Below are 13,928 nucleotides of genomic sequence, written 5' to 3'. Positions count from 1 at the left end.
AATATTTAAAGAGGTAATTATTGCTGATCTTGTTGCATGTGTCCATTTCTGATGTCCAGCTGTTAGCTCTTTAGCTCCAGTCTAGCAGATTAATTACTGCTATTGATTACTTTGAGCGCCTCTCTTCACACCTGCAGTCTGTGTAATTAGCTGGTGGCCTCCTCTGAAAATTAGGAGCAGTTTCACTCTGGCACTTTGCCACTTCCCAGCCCTGTGTGCTGCACTGATGAACAAAAGCAAATCTGTTTTAAATAGAGATATCTGGGTAATGAACTCTTTGTGTTTTTGAACTATCCGTGGATAATTCAAATTACCCTCTGTTAGCAAATATTGTACCTCATTTGATGACTATCTGCAAAGAAAAATTCCAAAACACTGGTTTTTATTCCCTTTTCTACCTTGAAGAAATTCGCTTCTGTATGTGGTTAAAACAACAACAACAACAACAACAACAACCAAAACAACTTTTTAATTCTTCTGTGGAGGCTGTTGGGGTACTGAAATAGGTGTCATAATGGAACTCGGCAGAAGCACCCAAATTTGTATTCTTGAGTGTTCCAGGCACCCAGATATTAATATTTATATTTTTGTTAGAGTCACACTCCTGGTCAGAGAGACAAATTACTGTTCTCGGGAGTCGCTGGAATCACCCATGTGTATTGTGAATAAAATTAATTTAGTCGGAAGTTTGAAGGCTATTACGGGAGTCCTCACTGTTTTCTTCTCGTCTTTATTCTAGTTAGGAAGTTGTTTTCTCTATGCTCATTGGAAACCGAGCCTGGTATGACCAAGCATCAGAATCTAGAGCCCTGCCTCTCATGTCCTCCGATGATACACTCTCATCTGTTCTATTTAACCGCCCGAACATGCAGGAAAGACAAGTTGGTAGTAGAACTGGGAGTGGGCTTCCTAAGTAATGACCTGTGGTGATTACCCACATGGCCAGCTGTTCCTTTCCATGCACACAGGGTCCCACTGATGTCGCCTTCAGCTATTTAACTCATGTTCAGTTGTTGCCGTAAAGGTTATTGCTTACTGTAGGGAAAAGATGAACTATTTTCCTCCTGCCTACCACCCGCACCTGCCAGCTTTCATTTGAAGCTTAATGTGGGCAAGGGTGTCCCAAAACCTGCTTTGCACACGGAAGGAGCAAAGTTCAGAAAGTTATCGCTTGTCATAGTGACAGAAGTGTCGTTCTACTGATGCCATGCACAAATGCATTCGGTTGTATCCTAGCAACAAGAGAATGCCTGGTTGGCTCCATCACAGTTTCGCTGGGAGAAAGGAAAAACTACTCGCGGATAGTTCCTGGGATCAGGTGGGAGGGGCACTCAGGGGAAAGGAGTGGGAAGGTTGGGGTGTTTGCTCAATGACTCAGCAAAGCTTTGGGGGCATTGAATGGCCACGCTGAACTGGTCCACTGACCAGAAGGTCCCCAGCTGGAATCTCATCATTTCTACTCTTTCCAGATTAAAATTTAAATGGTGTGCTGCCATTTGGAGGCCTTCTGGGCAGGGTCTTATGGAGTCACCAGTTATTAGGAGTGCCTCCTATTATCACAACCCTAAAAGCTATTTGAACAGCAGCCTAATGGGGTTGTGATTTCCAAGCACCATTTGCTGTTATTGCAGGTCTGTTCGGATGACAGGGGAGGCAGCTAACCAAAGTTGCTTTCCTATAGTACCAGAGAGGGAGATCAGAGGCACCAGAGAAAGATTGAGCTGATCATAAATGTAAATTCACCCAAAATCAACAATCTTTTGTTTCCCTCATTTGGACAAGGTCATTGCTGATTCTGGCAACCATCAATGTTCTTTTCCTAACAAGAGAGTAAACTTTAGAAGTTGATGCTAACTATAATTGTTACTCAAGAAGAATTAAGAGAAAATTGAAAACCTTTTTAAAGGGTACTATAGTAAAATACAAAGGTGGCTTGACATGATAGTCCTTTTTTAGATGGAATACTACCTGTCAAATGACAGGAATTTGTACAGACATAGTTTTACTGTAATTTCTGCTGTGGAATTTGGCACACTAACCTGTAAATATATTGAGGCTGTACCTAATACATGTAGCATGGATCAGAAATGTCACAACTCATGTGTGCAAAGTTGTCTCATAAACTTTAAAAAAAATCATCACCACAATAGGGAAATGAAAACTACCTAATTAAGTATTTGTAACTGCTTTAAAACCAGTAAAGTTCTTAAAAAAATGATAAAAAAAATACCTGTCTATATTCAAATCACCAGAAGAAGTTAGCATCCGTGTCCTATTATACAACCTTTGGGTGTACTAGAAGCTAAGCAATATAAGAGTTGAGAAATTATCGACAGAATAATGGCATGTATTAAGTGCCTATTATGTGCTTGGCATGGCATTCAGAGCTGAGAAGGCACCGTCTGTCAGAATGCTCACAGAAAATCTATATTGTGGGTGTTTCTATTTTCTGAATTTTGTGTAGAAGAGCATCGGGCAACTTATCTGTGGTTATTTTGAGTAATCGACTTCATGTTTCTGTTGAACCATCAACTGGACCAGAACTAGACCTCTGTCTAGTTACTTTATTCTGGTAACACAACATTGACAATGTATTTTTCTGTGTGTATAGATTTTGTTACATTTGAATTAACCAAATGAAATGTCCTCATGAATTCATACATAAATGTGGTGTCTTTGGGTGCAATTGTTACAGCACCCTCAATCCAACGTCCAGGTTTTCTTTAATTTATTGCTTTTTATTTCTTATTTTATGTAGTTGTATATATAATCCTAAGATGTAGCATCTTGTCTGTGAGTAAAAAAAAAATTCCACTTAACTAAAGATGAGGCTAGACTGGGACATTTGTCCATGAGCTGCCTGACCAAGGTCAGGTGGACCACTCTGCGACTGTCCCAGATTCTCCTAGGGAACTTTTTTTTGTGGGATAATGCAACATAGTTGATCTCATTACTGGAAATGCAGGAAAAGTCCACCTTGCTCATACCCTCCTGTCTACTGTGTATCATTATTTTTGTTTTACTTTGATGCCTGAAAAATTCAGTTCAAGGGAACTGTCAGAATAATGCCAGTCTCTTTACATTAGCACACTTATATAGGATATGTTATACTTCCCAATATTAACTAGTTAGGGTTTCTATTGCTGTGATGAAACACCATAACCACAAAGAAAGTTGGGGAGGAAAGGGTTTATTTGTTTTATACTTCCACATTGCTTTCATCACTAAAGGAAGTCAGGACAGGAACTCAAACTAGGCAGGATCCTGGAGGCAGGAGCTGATGCAGAGGCCATGGAGTAGCACTGTTTACTGGCTTGCTTCCTATGGCTTGCTCAGCCTGCTTTCTTATAGAACCCAGAACCACCAGTCCAGCAATGACACCACCCACAATGGACTGGGGCCTCCCAAATCAATCACTAATTAAGAAAATGCTTAAAGGCTTGCCAACAGCCTGATGTTATAGAGGCATTTTTCTTATTGAGGTTTGTTGTGGAATATTTGTTTGGGGTGTGTAACTTTTGTTTGTGCTGTGGAATGTTTGTTTAATGATGCAAAGATGTGTTGCATTCTTTCATGTTACATTTGTTTAACTCTGTGAAGCTGTGTTGCTTTGCCTGTCTAAAACACCTGATTGGTCTAATAAAGAACTGAATGGCCAATTGCAAGAAGAAAGGATAGGCGGGGCTGGCAGGCAGAGAGAGAGTAAATGGGAAAGAAGGGAAGAGAAGGGGGAGGAGTAAGAAAAGAAGGGGAGGAGGACGCCAGGGGCCAGCCACCCAGCCACCCAGCCAGTAAGAGAGTAAGAAGGGAAGAAAGGTATATAGACTAGAGGAAGGAAAAAGCCCAGAGGCAAAAGATAGATGGGATAATTTAAAGTTAAGTAAAGCCGGCTAGAAATTAACCAAGCTAAGGCCAGGCATTCATAAGTAAGAATAAGTTTCTGTGGATTTATCTGGAACTTGGGTGGCGGGCCCCCAAAGAGCGAAGAGTAAAGAAAACCAACAACAGAAGTTCCCTATTCTCAGATGACTTTAGCTTGTGTCAAAACTTTCTAGCACACACACACACACACACACACACACACACACACACACACACGGGGAGAGAGAGAGAGAGAGAGAGAGAGAGAGAGAGAGAGAGAGAGAGAGAGAGAGAGAGAGAAACAGAGGGGTTGTGTGTGTGTACATATATATATATATATATATATATATATATATATATATATATATATATAGTGTGTGTGTGTGTGTGTGTGTGTGTGTGTGTGTGTGTGTGTGTAGTATGAGCAATGCTGTTTTATGCTCACCCCTACTTAAGATATTTCGAGTAAAGGACATTTGAGTGAAGGAATGCCTAAGACTTCTTTGTGTCCTTAAGTGTGTAAATGCCTTCAGGTTCTAGACAATGTCTTCACTTTTTCAGCCACAGATTATTGCTCAGAAGGGAGTGAGTTTAGCATTATCTTACACTCTGGGTAGCCTTCAATACATTATCTCATAAAAACACAGAAAGCCAGATTTTTCTGGTCTTCGATTTTTTCCTCTTTGATGTTTAATAACGTCCCATCTCCAGCATCGACTCCCACCCTAATGAGCTGAAACTACATTAGTGAAATCTTAGGCAGATAAATTGACTCAAACCTCGGTTTGATGATCCTACTTAAGACATTCAATTAATTCTGTTTTGCTACAAGCTAATTTATGATTTTGTATTTATTCAAAAAATGTTGAACATACGAAGCGGTAGGAGACAAAGTAATGAATTATTCTATCTCCCTTCACACGCTCTCTTGTGTTCTTTTCAGTAAGAGGGGGAGGGAAACACGAAAAAATGTTTTTATGTGATGTGTGGGTATTCCCTGTCAGATCAGGTGGTCTAAACAGAGTAAACACACAGCAGGCCCGCTGGGAGAGGCTAATCAGTACAGTAAATATTAGTTTATTAATTGTGGTTATAATTTTATTTATTGACCTCCTTCATCCCTCTTTTCTCCTCTTCTTCCTTCCTTTCCCTTCTTCTCCCTGCCTCATTTCTTCCTTCCATCTTTTTCTAGATTTTATTAAGCTTGTTTACAAAATGTACCTTCTTTGTAGAGAATGACAGCTAACCACTTGATAAATCCCTATGTATTTGAACAGGTATTTTGACCCACTTTTCTGTGCCAATGCCTCATAACTGATCGGCACAATTTGAGAAGAGAAAATGTGAATTTTTGAAGTAATGGCAGGCCCATGCTCCAACATAATATTTTTATTATGATTATTTGGGAACATCACGTAATGTACCCTAATCATACTTACTTCCCACTCCTTCCAGATCCACTACCTTATTGTGACTTCCCCCCCTAAAAAAGAAGATAAAACAATACCAAGTCAAATTCGTGTTGCCCATATACTCACTGAAGCATGGCCAAACTCCCAATGGCTAGCCTCTTAAAGAAAACTGAGTCCTTCCCCACCCGCACCGCCTCCAGAAGCCATAAACTGTGAATAGTTACACTTCAGCATCCCTATCACAAATTTTAAGAGTTTTCTTCAATGACTTCTTGTCTAGATTGTTTCTTTTTTTGGGTGGACGTGGGTGAGAGAAGCTTGTCACAGAAGCCTTCAATGTCTCTTATTCTCAACTGTGAGTCTGCAGTCATCAATACCACTGCAAAAGAAGCTTTCTTGTCCTTTATAATCAGTGGCAGCATGGATCATGGACTTCCATATGGTCTCTGGTGACACTATGGACCATCAATATCAACACAGCCCTTGGTTGCAACATGGATCACAGACACCATCATGGATGGCCCTTGGCAGCAGAACAGGCCATGGACATCAACATGGCTTCAGGAGGCAGCACAGACCATGGATACCCACACAGGTGTGTTTTTTAGGGGGTTCTCTGAGTCTCCCATTTGGGAAAGTTTTCTCTGCTGATTTGGGGGGAGCTTGTCAAGACATCTTTCAGGCAAGTGTGTTCAGCCAAAATCCGCCAGGGAATCTGATGGCTTAAGGTGGTGCTGGGGTGTATGATTGACTCCCTGGGTTTCTGGCAAGTGGTAGAAGGCACGGGAAAGCCCGCCTGCCCCTTCTTAATTTCCCTCTTCAGCATCTTTACTTTATTAAAATGTTTTTTTTACCTTCTGTCAATTCTCTTTCCTTTTGCATTCTGCAGACAAAAGCTCTAATTTCAAAGCTGCTTGCCTTTGTTGTTGACGGAGACAATGAACTATGTCTCTCAGTAAGTTTTTGAGCTGCTTCTCTGCTATCAGCCTTACATCTTTCTGAAGCAAGCCAACACCGTGTTCTCTCCAGCCCACCAGCCTATGCGACTGTGCGAGAAGGGTTAATCTTGTTATGCTGCAAAGGGAAGCAGATTCTTTGGGAATCTCGGCTGTGGCTTCCTTTGACCATTTCCACTCCTGTGCTTCAGAGGACCAAATCTCAATAGACACCCCTTACTCCATGATCAATGCTTCCAAATGGAATATATATCTGCCAAAGTCACAGACTTTTCAATGTTTCTGTTTATTAACAATTGGAAAAAAAAAACCGTACTTAAAATGGGCATATTGTAGTCAATTTAAGATAAACTCTGTCTTCACGAAATACAAGGAAGCAGAGTGCAATTGTTTTATTGTGTCTTTCGTGTGGCTCTCCATACCTGCTGTATTAATCAGGATTCACTCAATTCAGAGTTCATAAAGTGAATTTGTATTGAATGAGTTATAAAGTAAGGTGCTAGTGGGGAGACAGGAATCCCAGTGAGACTGGTAAAGGCAGGGCAAGCAGAGCCGAAACAGATGCTACAGCATTGATTATTCTGTCTTCCTCTTTCTCCCACCCCTCTCCCTTTCTGTCTCTCTCTCTCTCCTTCCCTCCCTCTCTCTTTTCCCCACTCCTTTCCTCTTTCCCTCCTCCCTCCCTCCTTCCCTTCTTTCTTCCATCACTTCTTTCCCCATTCCCTTCTTCTCTTCACTCCCTGGCTCTGAAGCATTCTCGACAGATGTGTGCTCATGCTGGACAGAGGCCGTGCAGAGCTCCTGCCTCCCTACTTCATCTTGCCTCGCTTTCACAGCACCTTTGGAAACAGGCTTCCTCTGCTGATTGAGGAACCCAGGCTTGAACACTCTTCTGGAACTGTCAGCTGGGTGTATAGTAAAGGGGGTCGTGGAAGGATGAGAACCCGGATTCAGCATGAATCTATCCTGTGTCATATGGAGTTCACCATGGGAACAAGGGCTCACACCATACTGTGGCTTTCCAGTCCAAGGGACTGAGGGTGAAGAAGAGGTGCTTCAGGTGAAGTAATGGAAGTCAGGAGGATCTCTGAGATTTTCTTTTGCACACCCCTGATTGACACTCATGTAAATTTTTTATGCATAATAAAAAGATTCATCCAATTTTTGAGTTAATGTTTATTTTAGTAATTTCTTCTAAGAAAATAATGAATATCATTATTTATTGTATCATCTTATTGTAAAATTCTCTGGATGCTATCTGAGTTCTGAAGTGGCATATTTGAGTCTTGAGTTTCAAATTAATCTCTGTTCAAGTTTAGTAATACAATAAACAAGATATTCAAAGACAGAGTTAGGGGAAGAATGTTTGGGTTAAGTAAGTCTGGTTCTGGAGGGTGCTGTGTAACATGAATGGTATTTTGTTTAAAATCAAAGTATGTGTGGTTAATTCTAAATTTATATTGAACAGAACTCAAACCTTGACCATCACCCCCACCCTGTTCTTTTCAAGACAGGGACTCATGCACCCCAGTCTTGCTCAAATTCTCTGTGTAGCTAGGGCTAACCTTCAGCTCCTGCCTCTACCTCACAGTGCTGTGATCAAGGTGTGTACCATCACATCCAGTCTTACATGGTGCTGGGATCAAACCCAGGACTCCCCAGATGCTGAGCAAACCCTCTACCAACTGAACCACACCCTTTACTTTTTCTACTTTTTGGAAATGTTATAGGAACTTTTGCAATGCACAATGGTTATTATGTATAATAATCATATCGAATTACATGGGGTATACGGAGTGTACACAGAATGCACAGGTATAGTTCTGCTTATCTAGCTGTGTATTTATGAAAAAACAGGGGTATTTTTCTTTTCAGTAAAGCCATAAAGGATTTCCCATCCTCCTTTCTTACTTTTTCCTCTCCTCTCTCCTTTCCATCCCAAGTCTCCTCCTTCCTTCTTTTTTCCTTCTGTCCTTTCTTCCCCATTGCCTCCTCTCTTCTCTTCTCCAACACTTCTCACTTCCTTTCCTTTTCACCCTTCACAAGCACCGATCTAATGAGTGCGTTCTCTGAGACGGGCATGGTGTGCCGTGGAGAAATGCCAACCCCTTGTCATCTGTCTATTCTCTTGGGCCTGGAGTCCAAGAAGTCATTCAGAATCTCTACTTTTTCATTCAACCTATACTGCCAATAGAATACTTGCTGACTCTTGTTCCAAAATATACAACCTGGCTCCATTACCCTTCCCAACCAGCACATTCCTGTCGATTTCACTGACACTATTGTAGTTGTTACTCTGCTGGTCTTCTAGTATGAACTTGCCATCATTCTTCATCTAATAGCTAAGTAGTATGAAAATGTATGAATCAAATAACATCATTTCCCTCCATCTTTAAAACCTTCCCGAAGCTTTGCAAGTCACTAGAAGTTCTGCATTGTTCCCTTTGGCCTCACAAGTGTCCAAACCTCCTGCATCATCACCCTCTTGTGGTAACTGCTCCCCAGGAACCCTTGCTTATTTTTGGATCCTCAAATGAGACATTTACGCTTGTGTCTCCCCCAGAGTCATTGGCCTTGATGCTTCCCTCTGTCATGGCTGATGTTGTCACTTTATCCGGGCCTCTAATCAGTCTCCACTTTCATAAGAGGCTTCCTGTCACTTGTTCCTGTCCATCATCATTCTTCATCCCCGTGTCTTGCCTTATTTTTCTCCTGGCAGCATTGATGGTCAAAATGATCCCATCAGTTTATTTGCTTGCGCGTTTGTTATGTTTGTTACTCTTGTCTCCCAGCAGAATGTGTTTCGATGGCAGCAGGTGGTCCTCTGCTGTCTTCATTACTGAGTTTCCATTCATTAAGGTGAGAGCAGTGATTAGCAATTCAAAGCACTTGATCGTCTTTTGATATTAACAAAACCTGTGCTGATATACGTTGGTTGGTTGGTGGCTAATTTCTCATTTTTCTCTTGTAAATCTAACAAAAGCTGGTGGCTTCGTTTATCAAATTCAGACATGATATAACTTTACTCAGTACTATAACAAAGTACCCCAGGTCAGGTGACTTTAATGATCAAAAATTGTTTTCTCACAATTCTGGAGGCTGAAAGTGCAAGATTGAGATGTTATCAAGACTGTTTTCCATGAGGCATCTATTCTTGGCTTGTGGACAGCTGGTATTTGCTCAGCCACCACATACTGCTTTGGGGTGCACATGGGAATGGTGGGGGACAAATCCTTGTGTCTCTTTCTCTTAGTATGAGGACAGTAGTCATATGGGATTAGGACCCTACTTTTTTTTTTTTTTGACACATGACTTAAGCTTTCTTACCACTGAAAGGCCTGTCTCCAAACACAGCCACATTGAAGATTAGCATATCGACATGTATAGTTTGCGGGAAGACACAGTAATAGCTGGGCAGACCAAAGCACTTTCACTATAGACTTCTAGCATATCATCTATCAGGTTACAACACAAACTGGGTCTCTTGTTGATTTCTCCAGTGGGGCTCAAGCATGCCGGTTTTTTAAACTATGCCTAGATTTCATTCATTCTTCCTTCCTCCCTTCCTTCCTCCCTCCTTCCCTCCCTTCCTTCCTCCCTCCCTCCCTTCCTTCCTTCCTTCTTCCCTCCCTCCCTCCTTCCTTTCTTCTTCTCTCCCTCCTTCCTTCCTTCCCTTCCTTCCCTCCCTCCCTCCTTCCTTCCCTTCCTTTTTTCTTCCTTTCCATTTAATGACTTTGCTTAGTGACATGCAGTGTTTATTATATGTAGCCTGTGTCCGAAGTTTGTCTTTTAAAACTTCTGGAAAGCCGGGCGGTGGTGGCGCATGCCTTTAATCCCAGCACTCGGGAGGCAGAGCCAGGCGGATCTCTGTGAGTTCGAGGCCAGCCTGGACTACCAAGTGAGTCCCAGAAAAGGCGCAAAGCTACACAGAGAAACCCTGTCTCAAAAAACCAAAAAAAAAACAAACAAACAAACAAAAAAAACTTCTGGAAGCTTTGTACTTTCGGTGAACATAGATTCTGCAATTCACAAGTTTACAGAGTTAAACTTAATTCTATAAAGTCCAAATGGACGTCTTTAAAATGGAGAAAAAAATATGAAATAGCTCCCCTCCACCACATTGTCCATATCTTTCTTTCTCTCACTCTTTTTTAGGAGGGAGTTGGGTGAGAGATGGTCTTCTGAATTCATTCTCTTGTCTGTTTCTCTGTGAATATCTAGGAGGTACATAAGAGTAGTTTCCAGGCAATGATAGAGTGGAAATTATCTACCTCAGGAGGCCAGCTTGTATTCTTGTTAATTCATTTGCATGTTGTTAAATGAATGACATATTGGTCGGATCTTAAGATTTGAAAATCCTCCATCACCCACACCTTTTTGCTGTTTTCAGGGTGAACATTTTGCTTGCTTACCTCAGTTATGAGAATCTCCACATTTTATTTAAATGGGAAAATGAGGCAGCACCCTATGTAACATTATTGGTGAACACATTTTGTGCTCTTTTGGGAGTCTGATACAGAACAAACAGGATAGGGTAGATTAATACTTTCCAGTAGCTGAGTTATTTAACACAAAATTAAAGATATTATATGAATATGACTGTTGTTACTAGGTGCACAGGACAAAACCCCATGAATTTTTAGGGTAAGTCTAATTGATACAAAGTTGGTAATTAGTTAAGCATGAGGAAGTGGCTAGAGCAATTGAACATACATTGACATTTCTGAAAGTCCTTGCATTAAGTTCATTTGTCAACTGGCTTCTTTGTTATAAACAGGACAGTGTGGGGAAAACACTTGATCACATGTTGATTTTCAAATCTAGCTGAAGAAGCCATATCACTATTCAGGAGTATGACACAATTGCCATATGCCTATTGCAGCAGATAACTAAATCTGGTGTTGAAAGTGATTTGGCTGGAAGGAGGTGGGAATTATTCATCAGATTTGAAAGCTTTTAAAAACTTGAAGAAAAACTGCAGCCCTATGAGACCTCATCCATTTTGATGGGATCCATCTGAATGAGCGAGCATCTTATTTAACAGGGCAGGGCTGTGTGTTCCAGCTGTACATGGAATGATCACCTCCTTTCAAACCTCTTAACTGCCATGGAAACATCTGGTCTATGCTCATGCATAGATGTAAGTAAGCTGGTGCAAGGCTTCAGCTCACCTAAGTTATTCCTTACTTTCCCCTTCATACCACAGCTGGGTACAGAAGCAGAATTAAAGCCAGCGTCAAGTCCCTTCCATCCTTCAGTTTATTCTGTTCTATTTTGTAGCTTGTGGTAAGCCATTCATTCTTAGGGAAAAGAGTTAGAATGAAAAAAAAAATAGCAATTATAGTTGAGGAAAACCTAAACTCTAAAGTAGGCAAGGTTTTATTTCATTTCATTTGCACTTAGAGGTTTTCCTCCAATTATTTCTCTGGATCTAGGGGAGAAAGGTTTGTGTATGTTTTTCCCCAGTGTGCAGTTTCAGCACTGTTCATACATTATGAGAAGTGATTATGCTAAATGTCTTGTTAGAACCCGAGTCTTGGTGTGGATGCGAAGTGAGTCTATGAGACCCAACAGAGAACTATAGCGGGAGGATAGGGAAGCAGGAACTTTTAAAAATGAAGAGCTAGTAAGAGATGGGCCGGTGGGGGAGTGAATGAGAAATTGAACATATTGTGTGTATGTTTTCCTCTCTGAGACCCACTAGACAGCTTCTTACATTGTACGAATTGCAGTAATTTCTGCTTTCTTTACAGCTTCTTAGCTATGGGCTTTTTTTTTTTTTAAATCATTTTTTTTTAAAAATCATATTCTTTTAGAACTGTCTCAGAAAAGGAGGTTGCTTCTAATATGGAGTCTTAACATGGTGGTTGAAAATTGGCTTCAGAGCTCTCATTCACAGAAAAGACACACAATGATCATTATTAATGCATGCTATTCTTGTTAAATAGTATGTAGTAGTTCAGTTTAAAAGATTGTTGTAATGCCTGGGGCATAATCTTTCCTGATTTTATTCTTTAAACAGAAAAGAACCTTTTAGAATGAATGATGTCTGGGGGCAAAATGCAGGCAAGCATGGTTCGGGGGCTTCCTCTATGGGGTTGATACCCACGGGAGTCCTGGTTGTGCCTGATTCAATTAGTAATCAGGGATGGAGTCATTGCTATTTGTGAATCTGAGAGCCTTGATTGTGAATTATATTTACAGATTGCAATTTCTTTCTAAATAGAACCCTTTGTATTCAAGGACATTAAGAGTCTTGCAGCCTGTTTTCTCCCTGTAACATACATTAGACATCATTTTATTCACCAAGATTTTGGACAGTGGAGCCAGGCAGAATCTATGTGTATATTGTGACAATAATTTTGCTAGCTGTTCTATTTGAACAGGAATACATGATAATAGATAAGACTTAAAAAATCCAGTATGGATTTACCTTTGTGAATCCGAGGTGTTTAGCCTTTGACAGATGAGGCTTACAGATGGTACTTTGCTGTATTTTGTGAGACACCGAAAAGATAATGTATGGTCTTCATCCAGAGGAGTGCCAATGATTGGGAAGTCAGGCTGTATTTGAATTAAATACATACAATTTTATATATACAATATATAAAATATTTTGCAATTAGCTGCCAAGTCTATGGCATTTGATACCTAGTTTTACTATAAAGGCTTATGTCTTGACTGCCAAGTGTAGAATAAACATTTTTATGGTAGATACCAAGTGCTCTTACCAGGTCATTTGAGAGCCATTTTATTTATTAAGTAGTATACAGACCTTTTTTTGTTTATGAAACATACAATTACGAAAATTCACTGAAAGTAAATATATGTTGGGAATGCATTCTCTAAAATTCTTGATAGTGAAAAACCTTTTTAGTATCAGAAGTGTTATGCAAGCTTCTAAGGGAGAAAAGCAAAATGGCTCTACTCAACTATAAAGCGTAGAAACAGTAACAATGTCTGACCCAGCAAGGTACCCCCAATGCTGCAATAGTGGTGCTTTTATCTTGGGGATAACCAACAGCTGTCCTGTTGGGCTTAAGGCTTGTTCAACAAGAGGGATTCATGCCTGGTACTATAAACTTAGCAAAACTACACATGGTTGGAGAAGTCATAGATCCTAGAGAAGAACCTACTACTGCCTCTTTCCTAAACCAGTATAATTTTTAACTGTATTCTAAATGTGTATACTCACATGCTGTTAGCCCGCAGACAGATGGTATTACAACTGATTAAAAAACAGGGAAAAAGTGAGCATGGGGTATCCAGCTGTAACTCGTGCATTTGTAATGCACCCCCTACACCTTAGGCTCTGGGAACATCATGGAAAGGGTTGTGGCATGGAAAGACTCTAAGAACCAGAGGATCAGGATGCCTGTTGCTAGATAATGTCCTCTAGACAAGACAGGGATGCTGCACCTGTAAATCTCAACAAAATGGTTACTTAGACGAGAGTTGCATAATGACAGCACCAGTCAACATGCCAAAATGGGTGGAGAATATTTTACAAGGCCCCACCCTTAGATGAAGAGGTCAGTGACTTCCAAGATAGGAAGTGTCTGTTTTTTCCAGGGACAAGTCCCTGATGGGTTATCAAATTCCAGTGGCTATCCCTAAACACACACACACTTAAGCAACACTGCTTGGACTCAGTAGGTCTACACAATATGAATGTATGTGTAAAAGAAGTAACAATTAT

The 13,928-nt window shown here is 40.6% G+C and overlaps 1 long non-coding RNA gene across 4 annotated transcripts; it reads left to right on the top strand.

Moving 5' to 3' along the window:
* Positions 1-1,232: 1,232 nt before the first annotated feature.
* On the top strand, positions 1,233-7,390 carry LOC131910322 (uncharacterized). Of its 4 annotated transcripts, none has more exons than XR_009379103.1 (3): positions 1,233-1,318; positions 5,139-5,868; positions 6,982-7,390. It is a non-coding gene; the product is annotated as an uncharacterized LOC131910322 (long non-coding RNA). The 4 variants fall into 4 exon arrangements; XR_009379100.1 differs by having other exon boundaries at positions 6,163-7,390; XR_009379102.1 differs by having other exon boundaries at positions 1,234-1,318; positions 5,317-5,868; positions 6,163-7,390.
* Positions 7,391-13,928: the final 6,538 nt, after the last annotated feature.

The sequence above is a fragment of the Peromyscus eremicus genome, chromosome 5 (assembly GCF_949786415.1).
Source record: "Peromyscus eremicus chromosome 5, PerEre_H2_v1, whole genome shotgun sequence".
NCBI lineage: Eukaryota > Metazoa > Chordata > Mammalia > Rodentia > Cricetidae > Peromyscus > Peromyscus eremicus.
The sequence above is the reverse complement of the archived record's forward strand: the minus strand, read 5'-3'. Positions and strand labels throughout refer to the sequence as shown.